The sequence below is a fragment of the Pan paniscus genome, chromosome 19, assembly GCF_029289425.2.
Source record: "Pan paniscus chromosome 19, NHGRI_mPanPan1-v2.0_pri, whole genome shotgun sequence".
Lineage (NCBI taxonomy): Eukaryota > Metazoa > Chordata > Mammalia > Primates > Hominidae > Pan > Pan paniscus.
This window is the reverse complement of record NC_073268.2, coordinates 1,885,096-1,911,295: the sequence shown is the minus strand read 5'-3', so window position 1 is coordinate 1,911,295 and position 26,200 is coordinate 1,885,096.

Genomic DNA, 26,200 nt, shown 5'->3' with positions numbered 1-26,200 from the left:
CCATGTTTATACAGATGTCTCTGTAGATAATTCCATGTTTATGCAGATGGCATTGTAGATATTTCCATTTTCATAGAGATGGTGGTCTAGGTATTTCTAAGTTTATTGAGATAGGGGTGTAAATATTTCCATGTTTATAGAGATGGTGGTGTAAGTATTTTCATGTTTATTGAGATAGCGGTGTAGATATTTCCATATTTATATGGATAGCCGTGTTGGTATTTCCATGTTTATGCAGATAGCGGTGTAGATATTTCTATGTTTATACAGCTCGCGGTGTAGATATTTCCATCTTTATACAGATGGCAGTGTAGATATTTCCATGTTTGTACAGATAGCGGTGTAGATATTTCCTTGTCTATAGAGATAGCGGTGTATTTATTTCCATATTTATACAGATTGCGGTGCAGGTATTTCCATCTTTTTACAGATGGCGCTGTAGATATTTCCATCTTTATACAGATGGCAGTGAAGATATTTCCATGTTTATACAGATAGTGGTGTAGATATTTCCATGTTTATACAGATATCGGTGTAGATACATCCATGTTTCTGAAGATGGCGGTGTAGATATTTTCATGTTTATAGAGATGGAGGTGTAGATATTTCCATGTGTATAGAGATAGTGGTGTAGATATTTCCATATTTATACATTTAGCGGTGTAGGTCCATGTTTATACAGATTGCGGTGTAGATATTTCCATGTTTCTACAGATGGCGGTGTTGATATTTCCTTGTTTATACAGAGAGCGGTGTAGATATTTCCATGTTTATACAGATTGCGGTGTAGATATTTCCATGTTTCTACAGATGGCGGTGTAGATATTTCCTTGTTTATACAGAGAGCTGTGTAGATATTTCCATGTTTATACAGATTGCGGTGTAGATATTTCCATGTTTCTACAGATGGCGGTGTAGATATTTCCTTGTTTATACAGAGAGCGGTGTAGATATTTCCATGTTTATACAGGTAGCGGTGTAGATATTTCCATGTTTACAGAGATAGCGGTGTAGATATTTCCATGTTTATACAGATGGCTGTGTAGATATTTCCATGTGTGTACTGGTGGCAGTGTAGATATTTCCATGTTTATACAGATGGCGCTGTAGATATTTCCATGTTTATACAGATGGCAGTGTAGATATTTCCATGTTTATGCAGATAGCGGTGTAGATATTTCCATGTTTACACACATAGCATGACAGATATTTCCATGTTTATACAGATTGCGGTGTAGATATGTCCATGATTATACAGATAGCGGTGTAGATATTTCCATGTTTATACAGATAGCGGTGGAGATATTTCCATGTTTATAGAGACTGCGGTGTAGATATTTCCATGTTTTTACACATATCGGTGTAGATATTTCCATATTTACACAAATTGCGGTGTAGATATTTCCATCTTTCTACAGATGGCATCGTAGATATTTCCATGTTTATACAGATGGTGGTGTATATATTTCCAAGTTTATATAGATGGTGGTGTAGATATTACCATGTTTATACAGATAGCGGTGTAGATATTTCCATTTTTATAGAGATCGTGTTGAAGGTATTTCCATGTTTATACAGATCGTGGTGTAGATATTCCATGTTTATACAGATCGCAGTGTAGATATTTCCATGTTTATGCAGATAGCGGTGTAGATATTTCCATGTTTAAACAGATAGCGGTGTAGATATTTCCGTGTTTATACAGATGGCGGTGTAGATATTTCCATGTTTATAGAGATGGCTGTGTAGATATTTCCATGTTCATAGAGATAGCGGTGTAGATATATCCATGTTCACAGAGATAGCAGTGAGGATATTTCCATGTTTATACAGATAGCAGTGTAGATATTTCCATTTTTATAGAGATAGCGGTTTTGATATTTCATATTTATTCAGATAGAGTTGTAGATATTTCCATGTTTATACAGATTGCGGTGTAGGTATTTCCATGTTTATAGACATAGCGGTGTAGATATTTCCATGTTTATATAGATGGCTGTGCCGATATTTCCATGTTTATACAGAGTTCTCTGTAGATATTTCCAGGTTTACATAGATGACAGTGTAGATATTTCCAGATTTATACAGATGACTGTGTAGATATTTCCGTGTTAATACAGATGGCGGTGTAGATATTTCCATGTTCATAGAGATAGCGGTGTAGATATTTCCATGTTTATTGAGATAGCGATGTAAATATTCCCATATTTATACAGATAGTGTTTTAGATATTTCCATGTTTTTACAGATAGCGGTGTAGATATTTCCATCTTTATTCAGAGAGTGCTGTACATATTTCCATGTTTATACAGATCACTGTGTAGATATTTCCATGTTTATACAGATAACGTTGTAGATATTTCCATCTTTCTACTGATGGTGGTGTAGATATTCCCATGTTTATAGAGATGGCGGTGTAGATATTTCCATGTTCATAGAGATAGCGGTGTTGATTTTTCCATGTTTATAGAGATAGTGGTGTGGATATTTCGATGTTTATACAGATAGGGGTGTAGATATTTCCATGTTTTAGAGATGGCGGTGTAGCTATTTCCATGTTTATACAGATCACGGTGTAGATATTTCCTTTTTTATACAAATAGCGGTGTAGTTATTACCTTGTTTATACAGATAGCGGTGTAGATATTTCCATGTATATACAGATGGCTGTGTAGATATTTCCATGATTATACCGATAGCGGTGTTGGTATTTCCACGTTTTACAGATAGCGATGTAGAAATTTCCATGTTTATACAGCTTCGCGGTGCAGATATTTATATCTTTATACAGATGGCATTGTAGATATTTCCTTATTCACACAGAAGGCGGTGTAGATATTTCCATGTTTATAGAGATAGCAGTGTAGATATTTCCAAGTTTGTACAGATGGCGTTGTTGATGTTTCCATCTATACACAGATTGTCGTGTAGGTATTTCCATGTGTATACAGATGGCATTGTGGATATTTCCATGTTTATACAGATGGTGGTGTAGATATTTACAGGTTTACACAGATGACTGTAAAGGTATTTCCATGTTTATACAGAAGGCGGTGTAGATATTTCCATGTTTATACAGATAGCGGTGAAGATATTTCCATATTTATACAGATAACGGTGTAGAAATTTCCATGTTTATACAGATAGCAGTGTAGATATTTCCATGTTTATACAGACCGCGGTGTAGATATTTCCATGTTTATAGGTATTTCCATGTTTGTACAGATGGCGGTGTTGATATTTCTATCTATACACAGATGACCGTGTAGATATTTCCATGTTTATACAGATGGCGGCGCAGATATTTCCATGGATATGTAGATGGCGGTGTAGATATTTCCATGTTTATACAAATAGCGGTGTAGTTATTTCCATGTTTATATAGATAGCGGTGTAGATATTTCCATGTATATACGCATGTCATTGTAGATATTTCCATGTTTTTACAGATGGCGGTGTAGATATTTCCATGTTTATACAGATAACTTTGCAAGTATTTCCATGTTTATACAGATGGCGGTGTAGACATTTCGATGTTTATAGAGATAGCAGTGGAGATATTTCCATGTTTATATAGATAGCGGTGTAGATATTTCCATGTTTATACTGATCGTGGTGTAGATATTTCCATGTGTATAGAGATGGTGGTGTAGATATTTCCATGTTCATAGAGATAGCGGTGTTGATTTTTCCATGTTTATACAGATAGCGGTGTAGATATTTCCATGTTTATACAGATAGGGGTGTAGATATTTCCATGTTTTTACAGATATCGGTGTAGATATTTCCATGTTTACACAGATTGCGGTGTAGATATTTCCATCTTTCTACAGATGGCATTGTAGATATTTCCATGTTTATACAGATGGCGGTGTAGATATTTCCATGTTTACATAGATGGTGGTGTACATATTACCATGTTTATACAGATAGCGGTGTAGATATTTCCGTGTTTATACAGATCGTGGTGAAGATATTTCCATGTTTATACAGATCGCGGTGTTGATATTTCCATGTTTATGGAGATGGCAGTGTAGATATTTTCATGTTTATAGAGATGGCGGTGTAGATATTTCCATATTTATAGAGATAGCGGTGTAGATATTTCCATCTTTCTACAGATGGTAGTGTAGATAATTCCATGTTTATACAGATTGCCGTGTAGATATTTCCATGTGTATACAGATGGCATTGTAGATATTTCCATGTTTATACAGATGGTGGTGTAGATATTTCCATGTTTACACAGATGACTGTTTAGGTATTTCCATGTTTATACAGATGGCGGTGTAGACATTTCCATCTTTATAGAGATAGCGGTGAAGATATTTCCATATTTATACAGATAACGGTGTAGAAATTTCCATGTTTATACAGATAGCGGTGTAAATATTTCTATGTTTATACAGATCACGGTGTAGATATTTCCATGTTCATAGAGATAGTGGTGTTGATATTTCCATGTTTATACAGACAGCGGTGTAGATATTTCCATGTTTATACAGATAGCGGTGCAGATATTTCCATGTTTGTACAGATGGTGGTGTTGATATTTCCATCTATACACAGATGACCGTTTCGATATTTCCATGTTTATGCAGATGGCGGCGCAGATATTTCCATGTATATTTCGATGGCGGTGTAGATATTTCCATGTTTATACAGATAGCGGTGTAGTTATTTCCATGTTTATATAGATAGCGGTGTAGATATTTCCATGTATATACTCAAGGTTGTGTAGATATTTCCATGTTTATACAGATGGCGGTGTAGATATTTCCATGTTTATACAGATGACTTTGTAAGTATTTCCATGTTTATACAGATGGCGGTGAAGGTATTTCGATGTTTATAGAGTTAGCAGTGGAGATATTTCCATGTTTATACAGATAGTGGTGTAGATATTTCCATGTTTATACTGATTGTGGTGTAGATATTTCCATGTTTATAGAGATGGCGTTGTAGATATTTCCATGTTCATAGAGATAGCGGTGTTGATTTTTCCATGTTTATAGAGATAGCGGTGTAGATATTTCCATGTTTATACAGATAGGGGTGTAGATATTTCCATGTTTATACTTATCGTGGTGTAGATATTTCCATGTTTACACAGATCACGGTGTAGATATTTGCTTGTTTGTACAAATTGCGGTGTAGTTATTTCCAAGTTTATACAGATAGCGGTGTAGATATTTCCATGTTTATACAGATCGCGGTGTAGATATTTCCGTGTTTATACAGATAGCGGTGTAGATATTTCCATTTTTATACAGATATCGGTGTAGATATTTCCATGTTTATACTGATCGTGGTGTAGATATTTCCATGTTTATAGAGATGGCAGTGTAGATATTTCCATGTTCATAGAGATAGCGGTGTTGATTTTTCCATGTTTATAGAGATAGCGGTGTAGATATTTCCATGTTTATACAGATAGGGGTGTAGATATTTCCATTTTTTTACAGATATCGGTGTAGATATTTCCATGTTTACGCAGATTGCGGTGTAGATATTTCCATCTTTCTACAGATGGCATTGAAGATATTTCCATGTTTATACAGATGGCGGTGTAGATATTTCCATGTTTATATAGATGGTGGTGTAGATATTACCATCTTTATACAGATAGCGGTGTAGATATTTCCATATTTATACAGATCGTGGTGAAGATATTTCCATGTTTATACAGATCGCGGTGTTGATATTTCCATGTTTATGGAGATGGCAGTGTAGATATTTTCATGTTTATAGAGACGGCGGTGTAGATATTTCCATATTTATAGAGATAGCGGTGTAGATATTTCCATTTTCTACAGATGGTAGTGTAGATAATTCCATGTTTATACAGATGGCCGTGTAGATATTTCCATGTGTATACAGATGGTATTTTATGTATTTCCATGTTTATACAGATGGTGGTGTAGATATTTCCATGTTTATTCAGATGACTCTGTAGATATTTCCATGTTTTTACAGATGGCAGTGTAGATTTGTCAATGTTTTTAGAGATGGCGCTGTAGATATTTCCTTTTTTATACAGATAATGGTGGAGGTATTTCCATGTTTATACTGAGAGCAGTGGAGATATTTCCATGTTTATACAAATAGCGGTGTACATATTTCCATGTTTATAGAGACAGCGGTGTAGGTATTTCCATGTTTATACAGATAGCGGTGCAGATATTTCCAGGTTTACACACATGCCTATGCAGATATTTCCATATTTATACAGAGGGCTGTGTAGATATTTCTATGTTTATACAGATGGCAGTGTAGATATTTAAATGTTCCTACACATGACTGTGTAGGTATTTCCATGTTTATGCAGATGTCTTTGTAGATATTTCCATGTTTATAGAGATAGCGGTGCAGATTTTTCCATGTTTATACAGATAGCTGTGTATATATTTCCATGTTTATACAGATCATGGTGCAGATATTTCCATGTTTATACAGATACCGGTGTAGATATTTCCATGTTTATACAGACCGCAATGTAGATATTTCCATGTTTATAGAGATAGCAGTGTAGGTATTTCCATGTTTGTACACATGGCGGTGTTGATGTTTCCATCTATACACAGATTGCCGTGTAGGTATTTCCATGTGTATACAGATGGAATTGTAGATATTTCCATGTTTATACAGATGGCGGTGTAGATATTTCCATGTTTATACAGATAGCGGTGTAGTTATTTCCATGTTTATATAGATAGCGGTGTAGATATTTCCATGTATATACACATGGTTGTGTAGATATTTCCATGTTTATGCAGATGGCGGTGTAGATATTTCCATGTTTATACAGATAACTTTGTAAGTATTTCCATGTTTATACAGATGGCGGCGAAGATATTTCAATGTTTATAGAGATAGCAGTGGAGATATTTCCATGTTTATACAGATAGCGGTGTAGATATTTCCATGTTTATACTGATCGTGGTGTAGATATTTCCATGTTTATAGAGATGGCGTTGAAGATATTTCCATGTTCATAGAGATAGCGGTGTTGATTTTTCCATGTTTATAGAGATAGCGGTGTAGATATTTCCATGTTTATACAGATAGGGGTGTAGATATTTCCATGTTTATACTTATCGTGGTGTAGATATTTCCATGTTTATACAGATCACGGTGTAGGTATTTCCATGTTTGTACAGATGGCGGTGTTGATATTTCTAACTATACACAGATGACCGTTTAGATATTTCCATGTTTATACAGATGGCGGCGCAGATATTTCCATGTTTGTACAGATGGTGGTGTTGATATTTCCATCTATACACAGATGACCGTTTCGATATTTCCATGTTTATACAGATGGCGGCGCAGATATTTCCATGGATATGTAGATGGCGGTGTAGATATTTCCATGTTTATACAGATAACGGTGTAGTTATTTCCATGCTTATAAAGATAGCGGTGTAGATATTTCCATGTATATACACATGGTTGTGTAGATATTTCCATGTTTATACAGATGGCGGTGTAGATATTTCCATGTTTATACAGATAACTTTGTAAGTATTTCCATGTTTATACAGATGGCGGTGTAGATATTTGGATGTTTATAGAGATAGCAGTGGAGGTATTTCCATGTTTATACAGATGGCGGTGTAGATATTTCCATGTTTATACAGATAGAATTGAAGATATTTCTATGTTTATACAGATAGCAGTGTAGATATTTCCACTTACATAGAGATAGCGGTTTAGATATTTCATATTTATACAGATAGCGGTGTAGATATTTCCATGTTTATACAGATTGCAGTGTAGATATTTCCATGTTTATACAGATGCCTATGCAGATATCTCCATATTTATACAGAGGGCTTTGTAGATATTTCTATGTGTATACAGATGGCAGTGTAGATATTTCCATGTTCCTACACATGACTGTGTAGATATTTCCATGTTTATACAGATGGCTTTGTAGATATTTCCATGTCTATAGAGATAGCGGTGCAGATATTTCCATGTTTATAGAGATAGCGGTGTATATATTTCCATGTTTATACAGATCGTGGTGTAGATATTTCCATGTTTATAGAGATAGCGGTGTAGATATTTCCATATTTATACAGATAACGGTGTAGAAATTTCCATGTTTATATAGATAGCGGTGTAAATATTTCCATGTTTATGCAAGTCACAGTGTAGATATTTCGTTGTTTATACATATAGCGGTCTAGTTATTTCCATGTTTATACAGATAGTGGTGTAGATATTTCCATGTATATACAGATGGTTGTGTAGATATTTCCATGTTTTTACAGATGGCTTTGAAGATATTTCCATGTTTATACAGATGACATTGTAGGTATTTCCATGTTTATACAGAAGGCGGTGTAGATATTTCCATGTTTATAGAGATAGCTGTGTAGATATTTCCATGTTTATACAGATTGCGGTGTAGATATTTCCATGTTTATACAGATAGCGGTGTAGTAATTTCCATGTTTATAGAGATAGCGGTGTAGTTATTTCCATGTTTATAGACATAGCGGTGTAGATATTTCCATGTTTATATAGATGGAGTTGTAGATATTTCTATGTTTATACCGATAGCGGTGTTGGTATTTCCACGTTTATACAGATAGCGATGTAGATATTTCCATGTTTTTACAGCTCGCGGTGCAGATATTTATATCTTTATACAGATGGCATTGTAGGTATATCCTTATTCACACAGATGGCGGTGTAGATGTTTCCATGTTTATACAGATGGCGAAGTAATTAGTTCCATGTTTATGGAGATGGCAGTGTAGATATTTTCATGATTATAGATATGGCGGTGTAGATATTTCCATGTTTATAGAGATAGCAGTGTAGATATTGACATGTTTATACAGATGGCTGTGTAGATATTTCCATGTGTATACAGATAGCGGTGTAGATATTTCCATGTTTATACAGACCGCGGTGTAGATATTACCAAGTTTATACAGATAGCGGTGCAGTTATTTCCATGTTTGAACAGATTGCGTTTTTGATATTTCCATCTATACACAGATGACCGTGTAGATATTTCCATGTTTATACAGATGGCGGCGCAGATATTTCCATGGAAATGTAGATTGTGGTGTAGATATTTCCATGTTTATACAGATACCGGTGTAGTTATTTCCATGTTTATATTGATAGTTGTGTCGATATTTCCATGTATATACACCTGGCTGTGTAGATATTTCCATGTTTATACAGATGGCTGTGTTGATATTTCCATGATTATACAGATAACTTTGTAAGTATTTCCATGTTTATACAGATGACGGTGTATATATTTCAATGTTTATAGAGATAGCAGTGGAGATATTTCCATGTTTATACAGATAGCGGTGTAGATATTTCCATGTTTATACTGATCGTGGTGTAGATATTTCCATGTTTATAGAGATGGCGGTGTAGATATTTCCATGTTCATAGAGATAGCGGTGTTGATTTTTCCATGTTTATAGAGATAGCGGTGTGGATATTTCCATGTTTACACAGATAGGGGTGTAGATATTCCAATGTTTTTACAGATATCGGTGTAGATATTTCCATGTTTACACAGATTGCGGTGTAGACATTTCCATCTTTCTACAGATGGCATTGTGGATATTTCCATGTTTATACAGATGGCGGTGTAGATATTTCCATGTTTATATAGATGGTGGTGTAGATATTACCATGTTTATACAGATAGCGATGTAGATATTTCCATGTTTATACAGATCGTGGTGAAGATATTTCCATGTTTATACAGATCGCGGTGTAGATATTTCCATGTTTATACAGATCGCGGTGTAGATATTTCCATGTTTATACAGATAGCGGTGTAGATATTTCCATGTTTATACAGATAGCGGTGTAGGTATTTCCGTGTTTATAGACATAGCGGTGTAGATATTTCCATGTTTATATAGATGGTGTTGTAGATATTTCCATGTTTATACCGATAGCGGTGTTGGTATTTCCACGTTTATAGAGTTAGCGATGTAGATATTTCCATGTTTATACAGCTCGCGTTGCAGATAGTTATATCTTTATACAGATGGCATTGCAGATATTTCCTTATTCACACAGATAGCGGTGTAGGTGTTTCCATGTTTATGTAGACGGCGGAGTAGTTAGTTTCATGTTTATGGAGATGGCAGTGTAGATATTTCCACGTTTATGGAGATAGCAGTGTAGATATTTACATGTTTATACAGATGGCTGTGTAGTTATTTCCATGTGAATACAGATGGCATTGTAGATATTTCCATGTTTATACAGATGACTGTATAGATATTTCCTTGTTTTTACAGATTTCAGTGCAGATATTTCCATGTTTATAGAGATAGCGGTGTAGATAGTTCCATGTTTGTACAGATGGCGGTGTTGATATTTCCATGTACACACAGATGGCCGTATAGATATTTCCATGTTTATACAGATGGCAGCGTAGATATTTCCAAGGACATGCAGATGGCGGTGTAGATATTTCCATGTTTATACAGATAGCGGTGTAGATATTTCCATGTTTACACAGATGGTGGTGTAGATATTTCCGTGTTTATACACATGGCGGAGTAGATACTTCCATTTTTATGGAGATGGCAGTGTAGATATTTTCATGTTTATAGAGATGGCGGTGTAGATATTTCCATATTTATAGAGATAGCGGTGTACATATTTCATCTTTCTACAGAAGACCGTGTAGATATTTCCATATTTATACAGATATCTGTGTAGATATTTCCATGTGTAAACAGATGGTATTGTAGGTATTTCCATGTTTATACAGATGGTGGTGTAGATATTTCCATGTTTATTAAGATGACTGTGTAGATATTTCCATGTTTTTACAGAGGGCAGTGTAGATATTTCAATGTTTATTGAGATGGCGCTGTAGATATTTCCATGTTTAAACAGATAACGGTGGATATATTTCCATGTTTATACACATACCGGTGTACATATTTCCATGTTTATACAGACAGCGGTGTAGGTATTTCCATTTTTATAGAGATAGCGGTGCAGATATTTCCATGTTTACACAGATGCCTATGCAGATATTTCCATATTTATACAGAGGGCTCTGTAGATATTTCTATGTTTATACAGATGGCAGTGTAGATATTTCCATGTTCCTACACATGACTGTGTAAGTAATTCTATGTTTATACAGATGGCTTGGTAGATATTTCCATGTTTATAGAGATAGCGGTGCAGATATTTCCATGTTTATACAGATAGCGCTGTCTATATTTCCATGTTTATACAGATCGTGGTGTAGATATTTCCATGTTTATACAGATACCGGTGTAGATATTTCCATGTTTATACAGACCGCATTGTAGTTATTTCCATGTTTATAGAGATAGCAGTGTAGATATTTTCATGTTTGTACAGATGGCGGTGTTGATGTTTCCATCTATGCACAGATTGCCGTGTAGTTATTTCCATGTGTATACAGATGGCATTGTAGATATTTCCATGTTTATACAGATGGCGGTGTAGATATTTCCATGTTTATAGAGATAGCGGTGTATATATTTCCATATTTATACAGATAACGGTGCAGAAATTTCCATCTTTATACAGATAGCGTTGTAAATATTTCCATGTTTATACAGATCACGGTGTAGATATTTCCATGTTTATAGAGATAGCCGTGTAGATATTTCCACGTTTATACAGATAGTGGTGTAGATATTTCCATGTTTGTACAGACCGCGGTGTAGATATTTCCATGGTTATACAGATAGCGGTGCATATATTTCCATGTTTGTACAGATGGCGGTGTTGATATTTCCATCTATACACAGATGACCGTGTAGATATTTCCATGTTTATACAGATGGCGGCGCAGATATTTCCATGGAAATGTAGATGGTGGTGTAGATATTTCCATGTTTATACAGATACCGGTGTAGTTATTTCCATGTTTATATTGACAGTTGTGTCGATATTTCCATGTATATACACCTGGCTGTGTAGATATTTCCATGTTTATACAGATGGCGGTGTTGATATTTCCATGTTTATACAGATAACTTTGTAAGTATTTCCATGTTTATACCGATGGCTGTGTAGATATTTCCATGTTTATACAGATGACTTTGTAGGTGTTTCCATGTTTATACAGATGTTGGTGTAGGTATTTCCATGTTTATAGAGATAGCTGTGTAGATATTTCCATGTTTATACTGATAGCGGTGTAGATATTTCCATGTTTCTACAGATCGCTGTGTTGATATTTCCATGTTTATACAGATCGCAGTGTAGATATTTCCATGTTTATACAGATAGCGGTGTAGATATTTCCATGTTTTGACAGATATCGGTGTAGATATTTCCATGTTTACACAGATTGCGGTGTAGATATTTCCATCTTTCTACAGATGGCATTGTAGATATTTCCATGTTTATATAGATGGCGGTTTAGATATTTCCATGTTTATGTAGATTGTGGTGTAGATATTACCATGTTTATACAGATAGCGGTGTAGATAATTCCATGTATATACAGATCGTGGTGAAGATATTTCCATGTTTATACAGCTCGCGGTGCAGATATTTATATCTTTATAAAGATGGCATTGTAGATATTTCCTTGTTCACACAGATGGCGGTGTAGATGTTTCCATGTTTATACAGATGGCGGAGTAGTTAGTTTCATGTTTATGGAGATGGCAGTGTAGATATTTCCACGTTTATAGATTTTTCCATGTTTATAGAGACAGCGGTGTGGATATTTCTATGCTTGTACAGATAGGGGTGTAGATATTTCCATGGTTATAGAGATAGCGGTGTAGATATTTCCATGTTTATACAGATCACGGTGTAGATATTACCTTGTTTATACTAATAGCGGTGTAGTTATTTCCATGTTTACACAGATTGCGGTGTAGATATTTCCATCTTTCTACAGATGGCATTGTAGATATTTCCATGTTTATACAGATGGTGGTGTAGATATTTCCATGTTTATATAGATGGTGGTGTAGATATTACCATGTTTATACAGATAGCGGTGTAGATATTTCCATGTTTATACAGATCGTGGTGAAGATATGTCCATGATTATACAGATCGTGGTCCAGATATTTCCATGTTTATACCGACCGCGGTGTAGATATTTCCATGTTTATACAGATAGCGGTGTAGATATTTCCATGTTTATACAGATAGCGGTGTACATATTTCCATGTTTGTAGAGATAGCGGTGCAGGTATTTCCATGTTTATAGACATAGCGGTGTAGATATTTCCATGTTTATATAGATGTCGTTGTAGATATTTCCATGTTTATACCGACAGCGGTGTTGGTATATCCACGTTTATACATATAGCGATGCAGATATTTCCATGTTTATACAGCTCGCGGTGCAGATATTTATATCTTTATACAGATGGCATTGTAGATATTTCCTTATTCACAAAGATGGCGGTGTAGATGTTTCCATGTTTATACAGATGGCAGAGTAGTTAGTTCCATGTTTATGGAGATGGCAGTGTAGATATTTTTATGTTTATAGAGATGGCGGTGTAGATATTTCCATGTTTATAGAGATAGCAGTGTAGATATTTACATGTTTATACAGATGGCTGTGTAGATATTTCCATGTGTATACAGATGGCATTGTAGATATTTCCATGTTTTTACAGATGACTGTATACGTATTTCCATGTTTTTACAGATGGCAGTGCAGATATTTCCATGTTTATAGAGATAGCGGTGTAGATATTTCCATGTTTCTACAGACGGCGGTGTTGATATTTCCATCTATACACAGATGGCCGTGTAGATATTTCCATGTTTATACAGATGGCGGCGTAGATATTTCCATGGACATGCAGATGGCGGTGTAGATATTTCCATGTTTAAACAGATAGCGGTGTAGATATTTCCATGTTTACACAGATAGTGGTGTAGATATTTCCGTGTTTATACACATGGCAGAGTAGATACTTCCATCTTTATGGAGATGGCATTGTAGATATTTTCATGTTTATAGAGATGGCAGTGTAGATATTTCCATATTTATAGAGATAGCGGTGTAGATATTTCCATCTTTCTACAGATGGCAGTGTAGATATATCCATGTTTATACAGATTGCGGTGTAGTTATTTCCATGATTATATAGATAGCGGTGTAGTTATTTCCATGGATATACACATGGCTGTGTAGATATTTCCATGTTTATACAGATGGCGGTGTAGATATTTCCATGTTTATACAGATAACTTTGTATTTCCATGTTTATACAGATGGCGGTGTAGATATTTCCATGTCTATAGAGATAGCAGTGGAGATAATTCCATGTTTATACAGATAGCGGTGTAGATATTTCCATGTTTATTCTGATCGTGGTGTAGATATTTCCATGTTTATAGAGATGGCGGTGTAGATATTTACATGTTCATAGAGATAGCGGTGTTGATTTTTCCATGTTTATAGAGACAGCGGTGTGGATATTTCCTTGCTTATACAGATAGGGGTGTAGATATTTCCATGTTTATAGAGATAGCGGTGAAGATATTTCCATGTTTATACAGATCACGGTGTAGATATTTCCTTGCTTGTACTAATAGCGGTGTAGTTATTTCCATGTTTATACAGATAGCGGTGTAGATATTTCCATGTATATACAGATGGCTGTGTAGATATTTCCATGTTTATACAGATGGCTGTGTAGATATTTCCGTGTTTATACAGATGACTTTGTAGGTATTTGCATGTTTATACAGATGGCGGTGTAGGTTTTCCATGTTTATAGTGATAGCTGTGTAGATATTTCCATGTTTATACAGATAGCGGTGTTGATATTTCCATGTTTATAAAGATCGCGGTGTAGATATTTCCATGTTTATACAGATCGCGGTGCAGATATTTATATCTTTATACAGATGGCATTGTAGATATTTCCTTATTCACACAGATGGCGGTGTAGATGTTTCCATGTTTATACAGATGGCAGAGTAGTTAGTTCCATGTTTATGGAGATGGCAGTGTAGATACTTTCATGTTTACAGAGATGGCGGTGTAGATATTTCCATGTGTATACAGATGGCATTGTAGATATTTCCATGTTTATACAGATGACTGTATAGGTATTTCCATGTTTTTACAGGTGGCAGTGCAGATATTTCCATGTTTATAGAGATAGCGGTGTAGATATTTCCATGTTTCTACAGATGGCGGTGTTGATATTTCCATCTATACACAGATGGCCGTGTAGATATTTCCATGTTTATACAGATGGCGGTGTAGATATTTCCATGGACATGCAGATGGCGGTGTAGATATTTCCATGTTTAAACAGATAGCGGTGTAGATATTTCCATGTTTACACAGATAGTGGTGTAGATATTTCCGTGTTTATACACATGGCAGAGTAGATACTTCCATCTTTATGGAGATGGCAGTGTAGATATTTTCATGTTTATAGAGATGGCGGTGTAGATATTTCCATATTTATAGAGATAGCGGTGTAGATATTTCCATCTTTCTACAGATGGCAGTGTAGATATTTCCATGTTTATACAGATGGCGGTGTAGATATTTCCATATTTATACAGATGTCTGTGTAGATATTTCCATCTGTATACAGATGGTATTGTAGGTATTTCCATGTTTATACAGATGGTGGTGAAGATATTTCCATGTTTATTCAGATGACTGTGTAGATATTTCCATGTTTTTACAGATGGCAGTGTGGATATTTCAATGTTTATAGAGATGGCGCTGTAGATATTTCCAAGTTTATACAGATAACGGTGGAGATATTTCCATGTGTATACAGAGAGGAGTCGAGATATTTCCATGTTTATACACATAGCGGTGTACATATTTCCATGATTATAGAGACAGCGGTGTAGGTATTTCCATGTTTATGCAGATAGCGGTGCAGATATTTCCATGTTTACACAGATGCCTATGCAGATATTTCCATATTTACACAGAGGGCTGTGTAGATATTTCTATGTTTATACAGAAGACAGTGTAGATATTTAAATGTTCCTACACATGACTGTGTAGGTATTTCCATGTTTATACAGATGTCTTTGTAGATATTTCCATGTTAATAGAGATAGCGGTGTAGACATTTCCATGTTTATACAGATAGCGGTGTAGATATTTCCATGTTTATACAGATAGTGGTGTAGATATTTCCATGTTTATACAGACCGCGGTGTAGATATTTCCATGTTTATACAAATAGCGGTGCAGATATTTCCATGTTTGTACAGATGGCGGTGTTGTTATTTCCATTTATACACAGATGACCGTGTAGATATTTCCATGTTTATACAGACGGCGGCGCAGATATTTCCATGGATATGTAGATGGCGGTGTAGATATTTCCATGTTTATACAGATTGCGGTGTAGTTATTTCCATGGATATGTAGATGGCGGTGTAGATATTTCCATGTTTATACAGATTGCGGTGTAGTTATTTCCATGTTTATATAGATAGCGGTGTAGTTATTTCCATGTATATACACATGGCTGTGTAGATATTTCCATGTTTATACAGATGGCGGTGTAGATATTTCCATGTTTATACAGATAACTTTGTATTTCCATGTTTATACAGATGGCGGTGTAGATATTTCCATGTCTATAGAGATAGCAGTGGAGATAATTCCATGTTTATACAGATAGCGGTGTAGATATTTCCATGTTTATTCTGATCGTGGTGTAGATATTTCCATGTTTATAGAGATGGCGGTGTAGATATTTACATGTTCATAGAGATAGCGGTGTTGATTTTTCCATGTTTATAGAGACAGCGGTGTGGATATTTCCTTGCTTATACAGATAGGGGTGTAGATATTTCCATGTTTATAGAGATAGCGGTGAAGATATTTCCATGTTTATACAGATCACGGTGTAGATATTTCCTTGCTTGTACTAATAGCGGTGTAGTTATTTCCATGTTTATACAGATAGCGGTGTAGATATTTCCATGTATATACAGATGGCTGTGTAGATATTTCCATGTTTATACAGATGGCTGTGTAGATATTTCCATGTTTATACAGATGACTTTGTAGGTATTTGCATGTTTATACAGATGGCGGTGTAGGTTTTCCATGTTTATAGTGATAGCTGTGTAGATATTTCCATGTTTATACAGATAGCGGTGTTGATATTTCCATGTTTATAAAGATCGCGGTGTAGATATTTCCATGTTTATACAGATCGCGGTGCAGATATTTATATCTTTATACAGATGGCATTGTAGATATTTCCTTATTCACACAGATGGCGGTGTAGATGTTTCCATGTTTATACAGATGGCAGAGTAGTTAGTTCCATGTTTATGGAGATGGCAGTGTAGATACTTTCATGTTTACAGAGATGGCGGTGTAGATATTTCCATGTTTATAGAGATAGCAGTGTAGATATTTACATGTTTATACAGATGTCTGTGTAGATATTTCCATGTGTATACAGATGGCATTGTAGATATTTCCATGTTTATACAGATGACTGTATAGGTATTTCCATGTTTTTACAGGTGGCAGTGCAGATATTTCCATGTTTATAGAGATAGCGGTGTAGATATTTCCATGTTTCTACAGATGGCGGTGTTGATATTTCCATCTATACACAGATGGCCGTGTAGATATTTCCATGTTTATACAGATGGCGGTGTAGATATTTCCATGGACATGCAGATGGCTGTGTAGATATTTCCATGTTTAAACAGATAGCGGTGTAGATATTTCCATGTTTACACAGATAGTGGTGTAGATATTTCCGTGTTTATACACATGGCAGAGTAGATACTTCCATCTTTATGGAGATGGCAGTGTAGATATTTTCATGTTTATAGAGATGGCGGTGTAGATATTTCCATATTTATAGAGATAGCGGTGTAGATATTTCCATCTTTCTACAGATGGCAGTGTAGATATTTCCATGTTTATACAGATGGCGGTGTAGATATTTCCATATTTATACAGATGTCTGTGTAGATATTTCCATCTGTATACAGATGGTATTGTAGGTATTTCCATGTTTATACAGATGGTGGTGAAGATATTTCCATGTTTATTCAGATGACTGTGTAGATATTTCCATGTTTTTACAGATGGCAGTGTGGATATTTCAATGTTTATAGAGATGGCGCTGTAGATATTTCCAAGTTTATACAGATAACGGTGGAGATATTTCCATGTGTATACAGAGAGGAGTCGAGATATTTCCATGTTTATACACATAGTGGTGTACATATTTCCATGATTATAGAGACAGCGGTGTAGGTATTTCCATGTTTATGCAGATAGCGGTGCAGATATTTCCATGTTTACACAGATGCCTATGCAGATATTTCCATATTTACACAGAGGGCTGTGTAGATATTTCTATGTTTATACAGAAGACAGTGTAGATATTTAAATGTTCCTACACATGACTGTGTAGGTATTTCCATGTTTATACAGATGTCTTTGTAGATATATCCATGTTAATAGAGATAGCGGTGTAGACATTTCCATGTTTATACAGATAGCGGTGTAGATATTTCCATGTTTATACAGATAGTGGTGTAGATATTTCCATGTTTATACAGACCGCGGTGTAGATATTTCCATGTTTATACAAATAGCGGTGCAGATATTTCCATGTTTGTACAGATGGCGGTGTTGATATTTCCATTTATACACAGATGACCGTGTAGATATTTCCATGTTTATACAGACGGCGGCGCAGATATTTCCATGGATATGTAGATGGCGGTGTAGATATTTCCATGTTTATACAGATTGCGGTGTAGTTATTTCCATGTTTATATAGATAGCGGTGTAGTTATTTCCATGTATATACACATGGCTGTGTAGATATTTCCATGTTTATACAGATGGCGGTGTAGATATTTCCATGTTTATACAGATAACTTTGTATTTCCATGTTTATACAGATGGCGGTGTAGATATTTCCATGTCTATAGAGATAGCAGTGGAGATAATTCCATGTTTATACAGATAGCGGTGTAGATATTTCCATGTTTATTCTGATCGTGGTGTAGATATTTCCATGTTTATAGAGATGGCGGTGTAGATATTTACATGTTCATAGAGATAGCGGTGTTGATTTTTCCATGTTTATAGAGACAGCGGTGTGGATATTTCCTTGCTTATACAGATAGGGGTGTAGATATTTCCATGTTTATAGAGATAGCGGTGAAGATATTTCCATGTTTATACAGATCACGGTGTAGATATTTCCTTGCTTGTACTAATAGCGGTGTAGTTATTTCCATGTTTATACAGATAGCGGTGTAGATATTTCCATGTATATACAGATGGCTGTGTAGATATTTCCATGTTTATACAGATGGCTGTGTAGATATTTCCATGTTTATACAGATGACTTTGTAGGTATTTGCATGTTTATACAGATGGCGGTGTAGGTTTTCCATGTTTATAGTGATAGCTGTGTAGATATTTCCATGTTTATACAGATAGCGGTGTTGATATTTCCATGTTTATAAAGATCGCGGTGTAGATATTTCCATGTTTATACAGATCGCGGTGAAGATATTTATATCTTTATACAGATGGCTTTGTAGATATTTCCTTATTCACACAGATGGCGGTGTAGATGTTTCCATGTTTATACAGATGGCAGAGTAGTTAGTTCCATGTTTATGGAGATGGCAGTGTAGATACTTTCATGTTTACAGAGATGGCGGTGTAGATATTTCCATGTTTATAGAGATAGCAGTGTAGATATTTACATGTTTATACAGATGTCTGTGTAGATATTTTCATGTGTATACAGATGGCATTGTAGATATTTCCATGTTTATACAGATGACTGTATAGGTATTTCCATGTTTTTACAGGTGGCAGTGCAGATATTTCCATGTTTATAGAGATAGCGGTGTAGATATTTCCATGTTTCTACAGATGGCGGTGTTGATATTTCCATCTGTACACAGATGGCCGTGTAGATATTTCCATGTTTATACAGATGGCGGCGTAGATATTTCCATGGACATGCAGATGGCGGTGTAGATATTTCCATGTTTAAACAGATAGCGGTGTAGATATTTCCATGTTTACACAGATAGTGGTGTAGATATTTCCGTGTTTATACACATGGCAGAGTAGATACTTCCATCTTTATGGAGATGGCAGTGTAGATATTTTCATGTTTATAGAGATGGCGGTGTAGATATTTCCATATTTATAGAGATAGCGGTGTAGATATTTCCATCTTTCTACAGATGGCAGTGTAGATATTTCCATGTTTATACAGATGGCGGTGTAGATATTTCCATATTTATACAGATGTCTGTGTAGATATATCCATCTGTATACAGATGGTATTGTAGGTATTTCCATGTTTATACAGATGGTGGTGAAGATATTTCCATGTTTATTCAGATGACTGTGTAGATATTTCCATGTTTTTACAGATGGCAGTGTGGATATTTCAATGTTTATAGAGATGGCGCTGTAGATATTTCCAAGTTTATACAGATAACGGTGGAGATATTTCCATGTTTATACAGAGAGGAGTCGAGATATTTCCATGTTTATACACATAGCGGTGTACATATTTCCATGATTATAGAGACAGCGGTGTAGGTATTTCCATGTTTATGCAGATAGCGGTGCAGATATTTCCATGTTTACACAGATGCCTATGCAGATATTTCCATATTTACACAGAGGGCTGTGTAGATATTTCTATGTTTATACAGAAGACAGTGTAGATATTTAAATGTTCCTACACATGACTGTGTAGGTATTTCCATGTTTATACAGATGTCTTTGTAGATATTTCCATGTTAATAGAGATAGCGGTGTAGACATTTCCATGTTTATACAGATAGCGGTGTAGATATTTCCATGTTTATACAGATAGTGGTGTAGATATTTCCATGTTTATACAGACCGCGGTGTAGATATTTCCATGTTTATACAAATAGCGGTGCAGATATTTCCATGTTTGTACAGATGGCGGTGTTGATATTTCCATTTATACACAGATGACCGTGTAGATATTTCCATGTTTATACAGACGGCGGCGCAGATATTTCCATGGATATGTAGATGGCGGTGTAGATATTTCCATGTTTATACAGATTGCGGTGTAGTTATTTCCATGTTTATATAGATAGCGGTGTAGTTATTTCCATGTATATACACATGGCTGTGTAGATATTTCCATGTTTATACAGATGGCGGTGTAGATATTTCCATGTTTATACAGATAACTTTGTATTTCCATGTTTATACAGATGGCGGTGTAGATATTTCCATGTCTATAGAGATAGCAGTGGAGATAATTCCATGTTTATACAGATAGCGGTGTAGATATTTCCATGTTTATTCTGATCGTGGTGTAGATATTTCCATGTTTATAGAGATGGCGGTGTAGATATTTACATGTTCATAGAGATAGCGGTGTTGATTTTTCCATGTTTATAGAGACAGCGGTGTGGATATTTCCTTGCTTATACAGATAGGGGTGTAGATATTTCCATGTTTATAGAGATAGCGGTGAAGATATTTCCATGTTTATACAGATCACGGTGTAGATATTTCCTTGCTTGTACTAATAGCGGTGTAGTTATTTCCATGTTTATACAGATAGCGGTGTAGATATTTCCATGTATATACAGATGGCTGTGTAGATATTTCCATGTTTATACAGATGGCTGTGTAGATATTTCCATGTTTATACAGATGACTTTGTAGGTATTTGCATGTTTATACAGATGGCGGTGTAGGTTTTCCATGTTTATAGTGATAGCTGTGTAGATATTTCCATGTTTATACAGATAGCGGTGTTGATATTTCCATGTTTATAAAGATCGCGGTGTAGATATTTCCATGTTTATACAGATCGCGGTGCAGATATTTATATCTTTATACAGATGGCATTGTAGATATTTCCTTATTCACACAGATGGCGGTGTAGATGTTTCCATGTTTATACAGATGGCAGAGTAGTTAGTTCCATGTTTATGGAGATGGCAGTGTAGATACTTTCATGTTTACAGAGATGGCGGTGTAGATATTTCCATGTTTATAGAGATAGCAGTGTAGATATTTACATGTTTATACAGATGTCTGTGTAGATATTTCCATGTGTATACAGATGGCATTGTAGATATTTCCATGTTTATACAGATGACTGTATAGGTATTTCCATGTTTTTACAGGTGGCAGTGCAGATATTTCCATGTTTATAGAGATAGCGGTGTAGATATTTCCATGTTTCTACAGATGGCGGTGTTGATATTTCCATCTATACACAGATGGCCGTGTAGATATTTCCATGTTTATACAGATGGCGGCGTAGATATTTCCATTGTCATGCAGATGGCGGTGTAGATATTTCCATGTTTAAACAGATAGCGGTGTAGATATTTCCATGTTTACACAGATAGTGGTGTAGATATTTCCGTGTTTATACACATGGCAGAGTAGATACTTCCATCTTTATGGAGATGGCAGTGTAGATATTTTCATGTTTATAGAGATGGCGGTGTAGATATTTCCATATTTATAGAGATAGCGGTGTAGATATTTCCATCTTTCTACAGATGGCAGTGTAGATATTTCCATGTTTATACAGATGGCGGTGTAGATATTTCCATATTTATACAGATGTCTGTGTAGATATTTCCATCTTTATACAGATGGTCTTGTAGGTATTTCCATGTTTATACAGATGGTGGTGAAGATATTTCCATGTTTATTCAGATGACTGTGTAGATATTTCCATGTTTTTAAAGATGGCAGTGTGGATATTTCAATGTTTATAGAGATGGCGCTGTAGATATTTCCAAGTTTATACAGATAACGGTGGAGATATTTCCATGTTTATACAGAGAGGAGTCGAGATATTTCCATGTTTATACACATAGCGGTGTACATATTTCCATGATTATAGAGACAGTGGTGTAGGTATTTCCATGTTTATGCAGATAGCGGTGCAGATATTTCCATGTTTACACAGATGCCTATGCAGATATTTCCATATTTACACAGAGGGCTGTGTAGATATTTCTATGTTTATACAGAAGACAGTGTAGATATTTAAATGTTCCTACACATGACTGTGTAGGTATTTCCATGTTTATACAGATGTCTTTGTAGATATTTCCATGTTAATAGAGATAGCAGTGTAGACATTTCCATGTTTATACAGATAGCGGTGTAGATATTTCCATGTTTATACAGATAGTGGTGTAGATATTTCCATGTTTATACAGACCGCGGTGTAGATATTTCCATGTTTATACAAATAGCGGTGCAGATATTTCCATGTTTGTACAGATGGCGGTGTTGATATTTCCATTTATACACAGATGACCGTGTAGATATTTCCATGTTTATACAGACGGCGGCGCAGATATTTCCATGGATATGTAGATGGCGGTGTAGATATTTCCATGTTTATACAGATTGCTGTGTAGTTATTTCCATGTTTATATAGATAGCGGTGTAGTTATTTCCATGTATATACACATGGCTGTGTAGATATTTCCATGTTTATACAGATGGCGGTGTAGGTATTTCCATGTTTATACAGATAACTTTGTATTTCCATGTTTATACAGATGGCGGTGTAGATATTTCCATGTCTATAGAGATAGCAGTGGAGATAATTCCATGTTTATACAGATAGCGGTGTAGATATTTCCATGTTTATTCTGATCGTGGTGTAGATATTTCCATGTTTATAGAGATGGCGGTGTAGATATTTACATGTTCATAGAGATAGCGGTGTTGATTTTTCCATGTTTATAGAGACAGCGGTGTGGATATTTCCTTGCTTATACAGATAGGGGTGTAGATATTTCCATGTTTATAGAGATAGCGGTGAAGATATTTCCATGTTTATACAGATCACGGTGTAGATATTTCCTTGCTTGTACTAATAGCGGTGTAGTTATTTCCATGTTTATACAGATAGCGGTGTAGATATTTCCATGTATATACAGATGGCTGTGTAGATATTTCCATGTTTATACAGATGGCTGTGTAGATATTTCCATGTTTATACAGATGACTTTGTAGGTATTTGCATGTTTATACAGATGGCGGTGTAGGTTTTCCATGTTTATAGTGATAGCTGTGTAGATATTTCCATGTTTATACAGATAGCGGTGTTGATATTTCCATGTTTATAAAGATCGCGGTGGAGATATTTCCATGTTTATACAGATCGCGGTGCAGATATTTATATCTTTATACAGATGGCATTGTAGATATTTCCTTATTCACACAGATGGCGGTGTAGATGTTTCCATGTTTATACAGATGGCAGAGTAGTTAGTTCCATGTTTATGGAGATGGCAGTGTAGATACTTTCATGTTTACAGAGATGGCGGTGTAGATATTTCCATGTTTATAGAGATAGCAGTGTAGATATTTACATGTTTATACAGATGTCTGTGTAGATATTTCCATGTGTATACAGATGGCATTGTAGATATTTCCATGTTTATACAGATGACTGTATAGGTATTTCCATGTTTTTACAGGTGGCAGTGCAGATATTTCCATGTTTATAGAGATAGCGGTGTAGATATTTCCATGTTTCTACAGATGGCGGTGTTGATATTTCCATCTATACACAGATGGCCGTGTAGATATTTCCATGTTTATACAGATGGCGGCGTAGATATTTCCATTGTCATGCAGATGGCGGTGTAGATATTTCCATGTTTAAACAGATAGCGGTGTAGATATTTCCATGTTTACACAGATAGTGGTGTAGATATTTCCGTGTTTATACACATGGCAGAGTAGATACTTCCATCTTTATGGAGATGGCAGTGTAGATATTTTCATGTTTATAGAGATGGCGGTGTAGATATTTCCATATTTATAGAGATAGCGGTGTAGATATTTCCATCTTTCTACAGATGGCAGTGTAGATATTTCCATGTTTATACAGATGGCGGTGTAGATATTTCCATATTTATACAGATGTCTGTGTAGATATTTCCATCTTTATACAGATGGTATTGTAGGTATTTCCATGTTTATACAGATGGTGGTGAAGATATTTCCATGTTTATTCAGATGACTGTGTAGATATTTCCATGTTTTTACAGATGGCAGTGTGGATATTTCAATGTTTATAGAGATGGCGCTGTAGATATTTCCAAGTTTATACAGATAACGGTGGAGATATTTCCATGTTTATACAGAGAGGAGTCGAGATATTTCCATGTTTATACACATAGCGGTGTACATATTTCCATGATTATAGAGACAGTGGTGTAGGTATTTCCATGTTTATGCAGATAGCGGTGCAGATATTTCCATGTTTACACAGATGCCTATGCAGATATTTCCATATTTACACAGAGGGCTGTGTAGATATTTCTATGTTTATACAGAAGACAGTGTAGATATTTAAATGTTCCTACACATGACTGTGTAGGTATTTCCATGTTTATACAGATGTCTTTGTAGATATTTCCATGTTAATAGAGATAGCAGTGTAGACATTTCCATGTTTATACAGATAGCGGTGTAGATATTTCCATGTTTATACAGATAGTGGTGTAGATATTTCCATGTTTATACAGACCGCGGTGTAGATATTTCCATGTTTATACAAATAGCGGTGCAGATATTTCCATGTTTGTACAGATGGCGGTGTTGATATTTCCATTTATACACAGATGACCGTGTAGATATTTCCATGTTTATACAGACGGCGGCGCAGATATTTCCATGGATATGTAGATGGCGGTGTAGATATTTCCATGTTTATACAGATTGCGGTGTAGTTATTTCCATGTTTATATAGATAGCGGTGTAGTTATTTCCATGTATATACACATGGCTGTGTAGATATTTCCATGTTTATACAGATGGCGGTGTAGATATTTCCATGTTTATACAGATAACTTTGTATTTCCATGTTTATACAGATGGCGGTGTAGATATTTCCATGTCTATAGAGATAGCAGTGGAGATAATTCCATGTTTATACAGATAGCGGTGTAGATATTTCCATGTTTATTCTGATCGTGGTGTAGATATTTCCATGTTTATAGAGATGGCGGTGTAGATATTTACATGTTCATAGAGATAGCGGTGTTGATTTTTCCATGTTTATAGAGACAGCGGTGTGGATATTTCCTTGCTTATACAGATAGGGGTGTAGATATTTCCATGTTTATAGAGATAGCGGTGAAGATATTTCCATGTTTATACAGATCACGGTGTAGA